This window comes from Panthera uncia, assembly GCF_023721935.1.
Source record: "Panthera uncia isolate 11264 chromosome C1 unlocalized genomic scaffold, Puncia_PCG_1.0 HiC_scaffold_3, whole genome shotgun sequence".
Classification (NCBI taxonomy): Eukaryota; Metazoa; Chordata; class Mammalia; order Carnivora; family Felidae; genus Panthera; species Panthera uncia.
In genome coordinates, this window is record NW_026057584.1 from 17,587,914 (window position 1) to 17,604,982 (window position 17,069).

Below are 17,069 nucleotides of genomic sequence, written 5' to 3' on the forward strand. Positions count from 1 at the left end.
ACAACATGTGGTCTTTTGTGACTGGATTCTTCAACACACCATGATGTCTTGAAGGTTCATCCAAGTTGTAGCATGCATCAGTACTTGATTCCTTTGTATTGTTCGGTGATGTTCTATTGTATGGATGTGTCACATTTTGTTCATCTGTTCACAAGTCTGTGAGCATTTAGCTTGTTGTCACTTTTTGGCAACTATGAATAATGTTGCGATGGACATTTGTGTGCAAGTTTTTGTGTAGACATAAGCTTTCATTTATCTTGAGTAGCTATCTAGAATGGAAATGCTAGGTCACATGGCAACTCTGTTTGACATTTTGAGGAACCACCAAACTCTTTTTCCAAGGAGGCTGCATCAATTTATATTCCCAATCAGCAGTGTAGGAGGTTTCCAATTTCTCCACACTCTTGATGACCCTTGTTATTCTCTGTCATTTTGATTATAGCCATCCTAGTGAAGCAGTATCTTACTATGATTTTGATCTGTGTTTTCCTTGTGGCTAGTGATGTAGGACATCTTTTCATGTGCTTATTGATCATTTGTATACCTCTTTTGAAGAAATATCTATTCAAATCCTTTGCCCATTTTTAAATTGGGTCGTTTGTCGTATTGATATTGAGTTGTAAGTGTTCTCTCTAAATCTGGATGCCCATCCCTCACCAGATATATGATTTGCAAATATTTTCTCCCATTCTTTCGGTTGCCTGTTCACCTTCTGGTGGCATCATTTGCAATATACAAGTTTTTAATCTTGATGAAATCTCGTTTATTTATTTTTTTTTTTTTTTGCCACTTGTAATTTTGGTGTCATATTTAAAAAATCATTGCCTTGTAAAAAGTCATGAAAATTTACTCTTATGCTTTCTCCTGTTTCATAATTTTAGCTCTTATGTGGAGGTCTCTGATCCATTTCCAGTTAATTTTCATTCATCATGAGTGGTGTGTGAGGTAGGGGTCCAACTTCATTTTTCTTAAACATACGGGTATGTAGTTGTCTCAACTTTGTTTGTCAACATAGCCATTCTTTCCCCCGTTGAATGATTTCATCACCCTTGATGGAAATCAATTGACAGCAAATATAGGGGTTTATGTTTGGACCCTAAATCCTATAATCTATACGTCTATCCTTATTCCAGCACCACACTGTCTTACTATTATAGCTTTGTAGTAGGTTTTGATGTTAGGAAGTATGAATCTTCCAACTTGACTCTTCTATTTGCTGCTTCCATTCTTGTCGCTCCATAGGAATTGTTACATTCACCACTAGATCTTGCTATTTAATGTGTTAATAAAACACTTTTTTTTGTTTATCCACTTTTATTTTTAATTAACTGAAATTATTATTTTATTGAAATATAACTAACATTCAGTGTTATATTCGTTTCAGGCATACATTATAATGATTCAACAATTCTATACATTACCCAGTGTTCATCACAATGAGGAAATGCACAGCAAAACACATATATTTTTCTATAACAATTTTAAGATGTATTGTGATAACTGTATTCTAGTATCATTGTTACCTTTTGTAATTCTACTTATGCCCAGAATTTTGTGGCATCTTTTTGCACATGAAACACTTTCCTTCAAGTAAACTTTTCACTCCACCACCATAATCATTTTCTTCCCTGATGAAACCCTCCAATTACTTTCAGAGTACAATCGACACTCCTGCCCTAACCCTGCTTACTTCGCCAGCCCATCTACTTCCTCTTTCCCCGTACCCTCTACCCAGGCCTCTCATACCCAAGGGCTTTTGCTCTAGCTCCTCCCTCAGCCTGGAACCTTCTTCCTCTTGATCACTGAAGAGTGGATCTGCCTATCAGCCAGGTCTCAGCTCCAGTCCACATTCCTTATGTGTGACGTCAATCCCTTTGGCAGGTAAGGTCTATGGATAGCTTCTCAGAAAAATGTTTTTAAATATCTAAAATAACATACATGAGGTTATAAAGAAAATCAATATCAGCTAGGGTGCAGCTATCAAAATATTAAAGAAATAAACATTAGGGGTGCCTGGGTGGCTCAGTCGGTTAAGCGTCCGACTTCGGCTCAGGTCACGATCTCGCAGTATGTGAGTTCGAGCCCCGCGTCGGGCTCTGTGCTGACTGTTCAGAGCCTGGAGCCTGTTTCAGATTCTGTGCCTCCCTCTCTCTCTGACCCTCCCCCGTTCATGCTCTATCTCTCTCTGTCTCAAAAATAAATAAACGTTAAAAAAAAAAAAAAACATTAGCTTCATTATTACTGTATTAAATAATAAGATCTAGCTGTTTGTCTCATAATTATGATTTTAAGGGAATAAGGGGTATAAGAGACATTGTAAGATACTCATAAACATCATAATATAAAAATATCTGTGATTTCCACTGGTGACACGTCACAGGCATTGCTAATACTGTGGTAGCTTGTTGCCTGTCATTGTAATTGAATAAAATGCTATATTTCAATTAAAGATTAGGAAAAATGAAGAGTCATTTTGACCATAAAATTCAAAGGTACCCTGAATTCCTTCATGGCTTAAAATTCCAGAAAGTATGGGGTGGAGCTGAGAATCTGATTTTTTTTTTAACATTTATTTTATTTTATTTTATTTTATTTTATTTTGAGAGACAGAGAAAGACACACAGAATCTGAAACAGGCTCCAGGCTCTGAGCTGTCAGCACAGAGGCTGATGTGGGACTCAAACCCACAAACCATGAGATCATGACCTGAGCTGAAGTTAGACCCTTAACCAACTGAGCCACCCAGACACCCAACTGGGAATCTGCCTTTTTAACAAGTTTCCCAAGTGATTCTACTTTACAGTACTATGGTCAACACTGAGAGAAACAGCGATTTAAGGGGTGTCTCATGAGGAGTAATTTCTCTTGTGCTAAGATCCCCCTCATCCCATCAAAGGTCCATCAATGCTATCATGGACTTGGACTCAAGGATTTTCCAAGGGAGCCATATTAAAAAGCAGTTCTCTCTAAGTATCTTTTGTTGACACCCGAGAGGGGGAGCTAAGCCATGGAAAGTCAGAGTAAGGCATCAACCATCTGCCCAGAAGTCCTACGGACCTCAAAGACCTCATTGTCCTGTTTACAGGGGAACTGCCATACCATAGTCAGCAAATGTACATGCTTCAGGACTAAGAGAATTCAAGAACAAATTACAGAATTGGGAAATTAGCGAAAAGCTTACATTTGTTTTTACTGCCTATTTGTATTTATTTGCTATTCCACACCTCTGTCCCATGGTTTGTTTGTTTTTCTTTCCTCAAAATCCATCCCTTTCAAAAAATAATTAAGTCTGTCGGAGAAGTGGCGGGCAGGGGGGTGGGGTGGGAATGCATGGGCTCAAACTACAAAAAGAAAATCTTAAAATTAACGCAAATCCAAAATGCAAATCTAAAATCTAAATGCAAAACGTAAAATTAGTGTGTGGCTCAATTAAAAGTCTACAAAGGTAAAAAGTACTACGCTAGTCAACTGCAGCTAAAAATAAATTACCTAAATTGAAAATAAAATGAAATCTCCCGAAGGGAATGTGCTAAGGGATAACAAGGTCTTCAAATGTCTCTGATACCCAGAGCCATCTCCCACCCCTAGCACTCTCCCCCTGCAAGCCTGGAGGCAGTGTGCAAACGGGGACCAGGTCTGTAGCTTAAGGAAACCTCAAAACTCAAAAAGCTCAAAAAGATCTGAGAAGCTACACCCTTCCTCCCACCCAGTATCAGTGGACTCTGCCTCCCTCACCCTTGGAACACTGCCCAGTCTCCTCCAATCTCTCTAAAATGCCAATCTGTGACTAGCCAGGGGGCACAACCTCAAATACCTACAGGGATCTGAAGGATTATTTGATTCCTGAAGCAATTCTGGCACAGTATCTTGGGCCTAGGTACTTTTTTTTAATGTTTATTCATTTTGAGAAAGAGACAAAGAGGCTGAGCAGGGGAGGGGCAGAGAGAGAGAGAGAATCCCAAGCAGGCTCTGCACTGTCAGCACACAGCCCAGTGTAGGGCTCAGTCCCACAAACTGTAGGATCATGACCTGAGCCAAAATCAAGAGTTGGACACTTAACCAACTGAGCCACCTCTGTACTTTTAAAGGGCCTATGGTAATGTCTGAAAAATGAGGAGGGGGATACATATAATATATATTATATTATTTCGTATGGATTATATATTGTATATACATATTATCTATATACATATATGCTTCAAAATATGAAGACAAACAATGAAATTACAGTAAAACCTTGGATTGTGAGTAACTTGTTCTGCGAATGTTCTGCAAGACAAGCAAACATTTCTAATAAATTTTAACTTGATAAACGAGCGATGTCTTGCAATACAAGTCGTACGTGATGCTGAATGTCACATGATCACAACTGAGCCAGTGGTTCTCGAAATTCGCTTTGATATACGAGCGCTTTGGCTTACAAGCATGTTTCTGGAACAAACTATGCTTGCAAACCAAGGTTTTACTGTATTTCCAAAAGAAAAATTATAAAATTCTTACCAAATCCTTTATGGACAAACAAATCTGTATTTAATGTGGCCTGCAGGTTAAATGTGTCTGGTATGATATGAAACGGGACCTCTGAAAGTAAGAATGCCTAGAGCCCATGAAATTATTAAAACCCTTTGAACCAGGTAGGAAATAACATGAATGGATGCAGGTATAGAGAATGAAGTCCGGCCGCAGATGCCTGACCCCCCCCCCCCCACATCAGATATGGGGATGTGGCAAGCATGGGCCCTTTGTGAAAGGGGAACACGTGACTTAGCTCTAGCTAGCTGGTGTCTCTTGGAAAAGGGGGCTCAGCATTTCCAGATATTCCAATTTCTAAGGAAAGTCAGGTGTGCCGATTCTTAGGTAAAACCTCCAATTTCCAAACGTCAACAATTGATTCAAGGTTTTAATAAACACTCTTTGGGCCACAAGCAAAGTAGACCACACTGGCTGTGCAGACACGGATTCAGAATGATAATTTGAAATAAAACAGATTGTTTTTTTCAAAACAGAAGAAATTCCCCTCCCAGGTAGCTAGAGCATGCAAGGTCTCCAACACAGGGCGCGGGAGGGGTTGGGCAGGGGATGTGGGGATGCTCAGAAGAGCGCACTGTAAATGACTTCAGCCTATATTTATAGGTCTGGAATTAGGTTCGGTGTGAATATTATAAAATTATTTGAAGAATAATTAGTTCGATAATGAGTCTGCAGGTGAGAAGCAGCTGTTTTGCTCCTGGGCTTGGGGTCACTGTCTCTACTGTGTGAAGAGTCAGCAGTAATTAGAAGAACCCGCGGTGCCAAACTAAATTAAAATTTTTCAAACCGTTACTCACTGTATGATATAATTTTGTTTCATGTTCCCAGGATGAGGAAACTCGAATTAAGTCTCTATTCATTACAAAAATAGGCTAACTAATTTGAGGCTATGAACTATCTGTTTGTCGATGATATTGAATGGTTTCTATCTACCATAACAGATCATTCCGCACTAAAATACATCGCAGTTGATTATATGCCAATGGTTTATGTAACAACACTCAATTGTACTGAACTCCGAAAATGTAATGGGTCTCCGTGGACCCTCCTGCCTGCTATTTTTCTGAAAATAAAATATTGATGTAATTGGATTTCCCACCCACATTGATCCTCAAACACACAGATGGGGTCAGTTTAAGCAAAAACTGAGAAATGAAGAAATTGTGATAATCAGTGAGTACAGTTATTTCAGGACCCTTGGGGTGAGTTTAATTAAACTCCCCTGAAATCCACAGAAACTTGTGGATGGTGTTCTCATAAATCCTAGGGATTGTTGTAGAATCGCAGGTAAAGGCCAAGCATTAAAAAAAAAAAAAAAAAAAAAAAAAAAAAAAAAAAAAAAAAAAAAAAATTTACAAATGAACATTTAAAAGGAAAGAGAAGAAACCTTCCAAAAGATTTCACAGACCATATCCCTGTGATACCAGACCAACTGGTTGGTTCAGTCAATTTAATGAGGAAAATGCTACAAAACCAGCTGTTCAGCATCTTTTAAGGAAAACACAAAACAGTTTATTAATTGAATCTTTCACTTTTCAACTTGGTATTTTGCTATTGTATAGACATAGCTTTAATCACACCCTGCAAGCAGCCAATTTCACTGATGTGACTGTGTAAGCAAGACCACAGGGCTGAGCTTTTAATAAGATGGGCTTACTCTAAATGAAAGCTCTTTTGGTCTTTCCCTTTTAGGTTTTCTCTGTTTTCTTTAGTCATCAACCTCTGGACTAATCTTGTTAATAGAATGATTTTGCCTGATTTTTTTTTAAATGTCTTCTCTGATCCAATCCAACTTGAGCAATTGAAATGCTTTCTTTTATCGGCATTCAAAAGGTAGCATTAGCAACAGCAACAATGAAAAGGCTCAAATCCTTACTGAATTTTCCCATCATCCCTAAAACAAGATAAACAACTCCCTGGAGTATTGAAGTGCTCAGCATCTAGGGAATTAAATAATTTTTGTCTTGAATGTAGACCGCACTTCCCACAAGAAGGGGATTTGTCAAAGGGCACCACCCAAAGGTTATTTCGAGATCTGGCAGTCTTTTACCATTAAAGAAAACAAGAATGGCTTCCCTTCCCAATCTTTAGCCCCCTTGTGTATACCTACAAACATTCACCCTGGAGCTGACTTTCCTAAAGTGATGTGAACAGTGGCTTGTAAATTAGGTCAGATTTTAATTACATTGGAGATCCCGATAGTTCCAGAAACTTTGTTGTGAACCTTTTCGTAAATGGGTTAATACCTCAATTTACTTTTCTGCGAATTTGCATTAAGTTTCCTTTAAGTGACATATATGTTAAAAAGCATTTTCGCCTCCCCCCAGCAGATGAAATGTGATCGAAAAAGGAAAGCCCATAGTCAGAAGAACCGGGTCTTAATGTAGCTCTTTTTCTGACCTTCTCCGTAACCTTGGGAAAATTGCTGAACCTCTCTGGATCTCCTCATCGGAGGAGAAGATGATGATCATTTCTACTTTCCAGAGTCTTCAAATAATTAGATAAGATTCTTTTAAAGTGCAAGGGTGTTTTGTAGACTATTATAGACTACTAATCCTGTACTACCTGTTTGTTAATAATAATTGCAGTCGATGTGTGAAGGAGAATAGTATAAGGTGGTCATCAAAGTGACCATAGGGAGACTCACATTGCCAACACGGTTCTTCAAAGCCCACTGGGAACGACATTCTTGGTAGGACGGGATCTGCCAAAGGTCACTCTCCTGACCGTCACTGTTCCCTTAAAATGTCTTATCAAAAACCAGGTCAGCTGGAAACTCACTCTGAAAATGCAGCGAGTCCCTGGATATGCACATAGCCACAGACCTCTGGCATACTATTAAATTAGCAAACCAAGGAGTCTCTTGTGTTTCCCGGGGCAAATGAAGGAAAATCTAGCTTCATGTTTATAACATTTTAGTAGTTCATTTCTGTTTCTCCGGGGATTCCTATGCACATTTTCTATAGTAAAGAAGTAACTGGTACATTTCTGGGATTTTATTTTTCCCTCCTGATCAATGGAGAAACATGAGTGCAGGGGGCAGGTAGGCATCCAAATGGCAACAAGGGTAGATGAAGAAGTTTATACAAATTAGTACGCCAAGAGTCTAATATTAGTATTAACAGGCAAGCCAAATTTATTCCTCCAATTGTATTCTTTAAAAAAATGTACCAACACCTTATAAATGTCTGAATCAAGGCTGTGTAAGGGCATTTTTTCTGAAGCCACTTAATGGGGGAACAATGACTAGTAAAAGAAGTCTAAAATTAGTTTCTTTTACCAGGCCTCCCCAAGAAGTGGTAAAACCGAACACATGGGAGGTCTCCACCCTGCTCGCTTCTCCACACCCCTGAAACATGGAACCTGTAGGGAATTACTTAACATGTTTGTCTCTTTTCTCCACAATCAAAAAGAAGGGCTGTGCTTAAGTTCCCAAGGTGAAAAAATGCAAAAGGTCAATTGCATGTTTTAATGCAAAAGTAGGCTATAGGTAAAATGCCTTAGATCACAGAATGAAGATTATCACAGAATCAAAGGATCTTAGCAGGTGCTGGAAGGACATTTGAATAAACCACTAGAGTTCTGGTTATGTTACTGTCTTTGGCATTTGAGAGGGTCAATCCCCCTGGGCCTAATCATTCTAAAGTCAATAACAACACTCAATCCATGAACCCCCCACATCTGAGGACTCCAAATGTCCTAATATGAGTGAGACTCAACTTGACCAAAATCCTGTTACCAATGAAGAACCTGACCTCGTGGCCACATTTATGTTGTACTATCCACCACTACCATTACTCCCATGGTGCCTTTTACTACTCTCTCAACCAGAACAAAAAAAAACCCTGCATCTGTAAAGGCTTTTATGGTTTGTAAACTACCTACAGGTCCACTATCAGACAGGGCAGGTAGTATTCATTATTTTCAGAGGAAGAAATCATTTCTGAGGAGTCAAGTAATATCTTCATGGCTTATACCACAATTAAGTGGTGGAACCTAGTCTAGAATTCTTCCAGAGAGGGATTCCAAGAACCAATTAAACCATAAGGCCTTTAAGTCTCTGAAACTATGGGATTCCATTACTTTTATAGAGTACCCCAAAATGTATTCCCATAATGTCTAGCATAATCTGGCAAGTAGCGTACATTCAGTTAATACTCTTTGAATTACTTGGACTATTCCCCAGAGGCTTCACACACCCAAGAAGTAAACAATTTCACCCCATCCCCCTCCTTCCCTTTGATGATTCAGAGTCTAATTTGGTAGAGACCCAAGACTCTCCTCACAAACAGCTCCATTCAGTGACTGAAACAGCCAACATCCCTGCCCAAGACCAAGGCAAGAGATGCCCTATTTAGAAGATGTACAGCTGTTACTATGGCTCAGAGAATCCAACCATCCCCTTCATCCCCCCCACCCAGCCTTCCCACCCCTCGCCCCCATTGACTGCTTTTTCTGTTTCAGACCTGCTGCATCAACTCTCCCACTTTGCTTTGGCCCTTGGCTTTGCCAACACTGTCTGCCCATTCACTGATTTGGGCCCCTCCCCTTGTCCCTAGTGCACCAAAGCCTTGGCATCCTGCGTGGCCAAAAGGAAATATGGAAAAAGCAGGGTTCCCTCTGCTGACATCAATCACAGTATCATTTGATGTCCTTATTTCAAGAACCATGTCTACCTACCTTCCAACGCTCAAGAATGCATTCCAGATGCCTCCAAAATGGATGCTACCATAGCACTTAGTAGGAGCTGACAACTTGGTACACACTTTAAGGACAGTGGGCTCTAAGTACACAGCCCACACCCAGCACTTTGAGTCAGGCCTGAGGCCCTAGAGCCTAAGGAACTGGGAGTGCATAACTGGCCACAGATTTAATTCATAAAGGTCTCTCTAAAATTCTGGACTTCGAATTAATTTCAATTGGATTTTTAAGCACCAGAAGTACCATTCTCCCCCAGCTCTACACGCCTGACTTCACATTGTTCTGGTCTCCATTCATATGTCAAATCCTCAGAGAAGAATCCCCTACCCACTGTCAAGAACTACTGAAGAAGAAGCCTGATTTCTCTTCCATTATTCTCTATCCCATCACCAAGATTATTTGCTTCCCAGCACTGATAACTCACTAATTTTTTTTTGTTTGTTTCTCTTTTTATTATCTATCTCCCCCAATGAGAATGGAAGCCCCATTGGGGCAAGACCTTTGTCTATCTCATCCCTAACCACTAGAAGAGCTCCTGGCATAGAGAAGGCTTTCAATAAATGTTTGTTTTGATTGATAAATAAATAAATAAATAAATAAATAAACAAACAAACAAACAAATAAATCGGCTGTGAATAAATGAATCTACCACTCCTAGTGTTTTTCTATGTGCCAAGCACTGTATTAAGCACTTTGCATACATTGTATGCACACACGGTGATTTCCAAAAAATTCATTTTTGTTCAGACAAAGCCTGAGGAAGCCCCATATATGCCCCAGAAATCAAAACATAAACAAAAAGGCCAAAGGAAACAGTTGCAGGTGTCCAGCCACTTCTTCCCCTTTGGGGTCTCATACCTCACTTTATTCTCTTACCAATTCTGTTGGATATGAATGATCATCTGTCCCACTTTCCAGATTGGAAAACTGAGGCTTGGGAACATAAAGTGGCCTGTCCACATTCATATAAACTAATGAGTCACAGGACGAGGTTATAAACCAATTCTGCCTGACTTCAACCATATCTCCCTCACTAAACCATAATTCTAAAGAGCCTGCACATTTTCTGAAATCCTGGGAGAACTCTCCAGAATAAGTTAACATTACATTGGTATTTTCAGAGCTTATTTGAATAAGGTTGGAATAGCTTATTGTAGTGTTTAATAATTAATTGCTCTAGGTATATGAAGAATGACTTTTTCTTAATGAAAAATTTCAAGATGATATTATAATGTTAATATTCTCAGAAAGTACTCTCATGTGACATAGACCTCAATGTTAATGGGAGAAAGTATATTCATATTTTTTCACAGGTAATTCTTGAAAGCCAAAGTATTTAAGAATCTTCATTGAGACAAAATTCTATTATATGAGAAGTAGCTGCTTGGCAGTTTCTAAGAATTTAATAAATCTCTCCAGGAATATGTTAGTTTCAAAAGAAAAGTTCAAAAGGGGCTCATGAATACTCCCTGTTTTCTTGTATTTGCATTACAAATAAAGAACCTTTTCTGCTGGCTGTGAGAAGCCAGAGAAAACCAGAATGTTCCTTTGGCATTATTTGGTGAGTGGTATTGCGTTACCATTTTTTTCCTTTTAATATGCGAAGCCCGCGGATTTCAAGGTGCAGATTCACAGCTACATAACGCTTTTTAAAAGGTCTGTGGAATATCGCTTTCCCCAAGACACTATCTCGGAACCGTCTGGATTTCAGACGCCTTGAGTGAGAAAAGATGGCGGCCACAAAGAGGCCTACGAAAGGCTGCCTTGGAGGACCTGCCCTGGGCACCTTACACTCTTCTGCATTCTACTCTTACTTTAGACCATGCATTCCACATTCTGAGTGTGTGTATGCGTATGTGTATCAAAATATAGATGACATAAAATTGATCAATTAGGGGCGCGTGGGTGACTTAAGCGTCCAACTTTGGCTCAAGTCATGATCTCACATGTCTTGAGTTCGAGCCCTTCATCAGCCTCTGTGCTGACAGCTCAGAGCCTGGAGCCCCTCCCCCATTCACTCTCTCTCTCTTTCCCTCTCTCTCTCTCTCAAAATAAATAAATAATTTTTTTTTTTTAAATTATCATTTAAAGCATTTTTAGGGATACAGTTCAGCGGCAATAAGTACATTCATTCACCTTGTTACGCATCCATCCCTAATATCTGTCTCCAGAACTTTCCATCATCCCAAACTGAAACTCTGCACCCATTAAACAACAACTCCCCATTTCCCTCCCCCTCCCCAACTATAAACCGCTGTCCTACTTTCTATCTCTAGGAACTTGGCTGCTCCAGGGGCCTCATACATGTGGAATCATGCAACATTTGTCCTTCTATCATTCCACATTCTTGGTGCATTTTACCTTTATTTTCTTCAAAATGAGGGACATTTTCTAGTGTCCAAGTGAGGTGACACAGTCCTGCAGCACGACTCAGGGGATGCTTTCAGAATGTTGTAATTTATTTAAGAGCTGGTTTAAACTCTCAGTAGTAATGGTGCTAATGAATCCGCAACATTTTGTCAAGCAAATTATCAAGATCATATCACGTGCCCTTCCCTTCATTAAAGAGAACGTGAGGGCAATTAAACTCCACCCTCAAGGATGGAGGAGTAACAGGTGGCACAGGTCATCTTACAGACGTGCCTAGGACTCAGGAACGGCAGCCACAGACTCCCAGGGGAAGGAAACAAAAGGAGTAAAAATTCTTAGTCCAACAGTCTGTTGTGAGTTTTTGTAACTTTGTTCATGATTTTTATCTTTGTAGCTTTGTCTCTCCCTGGTGACCGTTAGCGGGGAAAAACAAACAAAACCAAAGACGAAAAGAATCCTCTGGGTATGGGATGGAAGTGAGGCTTGAAGGAAAATCTCGGGAAGCAGCCAAGGACGGAAAGAGCCCATGTGAGTCCCTTCCTCTTCGTAGCTGGTCTGCGGAAATACTACCCAAGAAAGACAAGTATGTGTTGGCCACTGTGGAGAAGAGGCAAGCAGGTAGCATCCAGAGGAGAAGGTATCCAGGAGGCAGCCCCGCCCTGGCCCACCACCTCTAGAGACATCCTCAGACCCCCCTTTACTAGACCCAAAACTGGCTTCCACCACTTGCCAGGCCTGGCACAATCCAACCAGAGTATTCCTTTCCCAAAAGAAAGACTTTCTAGTTTGCTTTTTATACATTTCAAATAAGGGTCATGTTCTTGACAAAAATGATAACCCCTGCCTCTCTACCTCATGCAATTCTTGCACAGCTTTAGGCGTCCATATATATTTTCAGGTTCTCTAACTCATATTGAGAAATAGGAAAAATTAGTTAACTTTAGAGCAGGGCAGTAAATAAAATAATTTAGACCAGAGGGGACCCATTATGAAAAATAAATTAATTTCTTCAAAGTTCAAATAATTAAATTAGTTCCGGTTTATACTTAGCGAAAGCCTAAATGGAGAGTTGGAGCAATTTTTCAAATTTTGGATTTTAAAATAAGTCCCAGCCACAAAATACCCAAAGGTAAATTTCTTTTCCTTTAATTATTAGATTAATTGTATTGACCCTTCATTTACCATGTTGGTAAAGACCTGGTCTAAAGCCAGATCCATGTACAGAAGCAAACATTGCTAATGCATCATCCCACCAACCTCTTTCTAAACAAGAGTGCCTGGTTAGCTTGAGAAGACTATCGCTCAAGTCCATGAAAAATCAGGCACTTTCTAAAGAGCCACAATTTTCCATTCCTTCCACACAGAGAGATGGCCAGTGGTAGAATTAAGCGGACTGAAGGTGCCAACAACCATGTCACCTTGTAGTTGTAAAAGTCCTGTTGCTTACAATTTATAAAAAGATTCCCAGCTTGGCCCTACTTAGGGTCTACAAAGGTAACTTAAGGACATCATTAGACTCTTGTAACTGGCCACATACATGAACCCAAAGAAGAGTGCCAACAATTTTCCCACTACTGGTCATTCTGGTTATTGATATGTGTCTGGGCATTTCTCTAGCCTGCCTGATCCTCCCTTGTGAAGTTTTAAAATAAATCATCCCCAATGGCTGGAAACTCAGAAAGTACAACTGACCAGCACATATTTTGCTGCCATTCAAACCCAGCTGGTACTCCAGCCACTATTTCTGTTCATGGAGCCACCAGAGACTAAATGGAATATTTCCATCCCCTGCCAAGAATACATGCCAGTATTTACTAGTACTTATGCAAAATAATTTCCCAGAGTCACTTTTCAAAAGCTGAATGCTCAGTTGACTTATAAAAGTCTAAAATGGATTAATAGGAAAGAAATAGACAGTCCCAGATGCACAAGTTATCAATTTTATGCGCCAGATGAATAAGACTTACATATTTCAGCTAAGTTGGAATTACAATAACCCCATGTCTCTCAAGAGAAATGGTGGCTGCCGTAAAAATGAAGATGTGCTTTGTTCTACTTGCGTAACAGGAAGTAGTCTTAGCCTTATTAAAATGATTGGCACGAAGGCTTAAAGATGCTGGCTCACCAACTGATTTGTCACCAGTTTTAAGCCATTCCTAACCTGACCTTGGGTGGCTAAACGATGTAAGCTGAACTTCGTATTCATTCATTCATTTAATAATTTGTTCAGCCAACATTTATTGAGCACTTACTATATGCAAAGCATTGAACCAGGGCCTTTGAATTGAAAAATAAGAAAGAAAGTGCTTTTTCTCACAAGGAACTCTGAATCTAGCAAAGACTCCTCACTATCCTCATAATGTCTTACCTTTGTATCAGTCAGGGTCTGGGGTTATAAGCAACAGAAGCCTCTCTAGCTTGCCTACAAATAGGAAAATCTTAGAAAGGCTGAGGGGCCGCTTTGTAAGGACAAGGCAAAGAACAGGTCTCAGCAGGGACAGGCGCCAGACTCCTCATGGCTTTCTCTGTAGTATGAAAAGTATAGCAAGCTTCCAGGTTGCCACACTCTAGGTGAATGTTCTCTGACTATTTGCAGTTTCGATTTTTTTATTATTTTTTTTAAAGTTTATTTATTTATTTTGAGAGAGACAGAGACAGTTTAAGTGTGGGAAAGGCAGAGAGACAGGGAGAGAGAGAGAATCCCAAGCAGGCTCCGTGCTGCCAGCGCAGAGCCCAATGTGGGGCTCAAACTCACGTAACCCAGAGATCATGACCTGAGCCGAAACCAAACGTCGGATGTCTAACCAGCTGAGCCACCGAGGCACCCCTGCAGTTTGGACTTTAATTAGCTTATATTGTATCACATATCCACCCCTTTACTGGGTAAGGGTAGATGCATTTACTGATAGACTCATCACGATCATTTCCGGGAGAGAAGCAGTTTCCCAAAGCAAATCCAGGTGCCCTTTCTAGAACAGGGGATGCATTCTGGGCAAGCAGAAAAGCCTTGCACTAGCCTTTATCCCTCTCATTTTCCAAGGCACACTTTTCCCGTGCCGAGACCACTTACTCCGTGACCTGAAGTTTAACTTCACCCTAGGTTGTCAAAGATGCCCAGTTGAACAGCTCAGAAAATCACTATTAATTCAGCCTTGCCTCAAGTCCCACTCAGCCCTTGACCCTGACAGTAATCACTGGGCTCTGCATGGCTGCTGAGGACCTGAGGGCCAGGGACCACGCATTCATCACCTGTGCATCCCACGGACCCAGCACGGGACCTGCTGCAGACATACTCAAGAATTGCCTTGCGGAGGGGCGTCTGGGTGGCTCAGTCGGTTAAGCGTCCGACTTCGGCTCAGGTCACCATCTCGTGTCCGCGGGTTCGAGCCCCGCGTCGGGCTCTGGGCTGATGGCTCAGAGCCTGGAGCCTGCTTCCGATTCTGTGTTTCCCTCTCTCTCTGCCCCTCCCCCGTTCATGCTGTGTCTCTCTCTGTCTGAAAAATAAATAAAACGTTAAAAAAAAAATTTACAAAAAAAAAAAAGAATTGCCTTGCGGAGGATGTGTTTCCAGCACAGGGTCCCGTTTTCTTTCTCTGTGTTGCCGCTCCTGCCCTGATAACCTGCCAAGTATTTTAATCTCTATCACACAAAGGCCCAGCCTCGCAGGTCTGGTCTCCACATTCTTTCCACCTGAAAACGATAGCTCTGCACTTGAATCTGGGCAGTAAAACGGGTGGTTAAGAAGCAACACTTCTGGGATGTCGGGGCGGCTCAGTGGGTCAAGCGTGTGACCACTTGGTTTCCGCTCAGGTCACGATCTCACGGTTCGTGGGTTCAAGCCCCATGTCACGCTCTGTGCTGACAGTGCGGTCCTGCTTGGGATTCTCTCTTCCTCTCTCCCTGCCCCTCACCTGCTTATGCTCTCTTTCTCTCAAAATAAATAAAGTTAAAATTAAAAAAAAAAAAAAAAGGCAATACTTCTGCATCAGAAAAGGCCAAATTAAACCCAGACTCTTTCACTTACTATGTGATCTTGAATAAACTGTACCTGGCTGAATAAACCTCAGATCGACGTCTGTAAAGTGGGTACAATATTTACCTCATTAGGCTTTTATGGGGATTAAATGAGATGAGGTACTTAAGAATTATATCACACAGTGCCTGCCAGATAGCAAAATGCTTAATAAATCTCCTCTTGATCCTCCAATCAAAAGAGTTTCTGAATTGTACTTATTAATATCATATTCTTGCTACTTGTTTCTCTAGATTTCAACCCCGTGCTTATATTGACCTCTGAGTCTCGACTTCTCCCATGCTTCAACTTTCCACTTCTTATGCTATGGATGTTCAGACTGTCCACCGCTGGCTGTGGCCTGCACCCCCAGCCCTGCATTCTCGGGGTTCACCCGAGCCCCTTCACCACAGCCTCCTGGGCACAGGCTTAAACTCCCCCTCACAGCCTGGCAGGCACGACCAAGGGACTTGGCCCTTCCAGTTTACTCATCCTCATTATTACAGTTGTGAAAACACTTGGTCTGCTTCCAGAGAACCAACTCTCCCAGGGCTGTTTAATATTCACCCGATTGTTGAGCAATTTCTAGTTTTGTTTTGCTGTAATTATTTGGATAAATCCTTAGTTACTTAAATCGAGGAATGGCTTTTTGCCCTTTTTAGCAAATAGTTGATCTAAACATATTGATCAACTTCCATATGCCGGGCACGAGAGGAAGCAATGCGTAAAGCACAGGGCTGCTCCCACAAAGAGGTGACACCAAGACAGAAGAACAACAGAGATGTCATCGTGCCTCGTTCCCTTCTATGTTAATTAGCAAGCAATGATGATACAGATATCCTAGAAGAAAATTCTAAACAGTGGGTAATAAAGATATCGCTTAGGTTCGGTTTTAGAATACTGTTTGGCAATTACATTTGCAGAGAAAGTACACCAATCGTAAGCATAGAGCGCAACGAATTTTCTCCTCCAGCATCCAGATCTAGAAATAGAACGCTGCCAGAATACTACTCATTCTCTTTCTCCCTCGTACCTACCCTCCATCCCTCGGAGCCACTGGCCTGACTGTGGGTGGATTCACACAGTATGCATTTTTGATTGGTTTCTTCCATTCTTCATTAGAGTTGAAAGACCCAGCCATGAGGCTGCATGCAACTTTGGCCTGTTCATTCTTACTAATAAATAGTACTACCTTGGATGAATATTTTACACTTTATTTACGCATTCTCTCTATATGGACATCTCTGTTGTTTCCAGTTTGCAGTATTATGAATAATGTTGCTACGAATATTCCAGCACGTGTCTTTTGGTTTACCTGTACACTCCTCTCTGTTGAGTTTATACCCAGGAGTTGGATGGCTAGGTCATAGCATATGCTGTATTTAACTTTAATAGAAATTTCCAAATGGTTCTCTTCTGCGCGTGTTGTTTTTGTTTTTGTTTTTGAATATGCTGC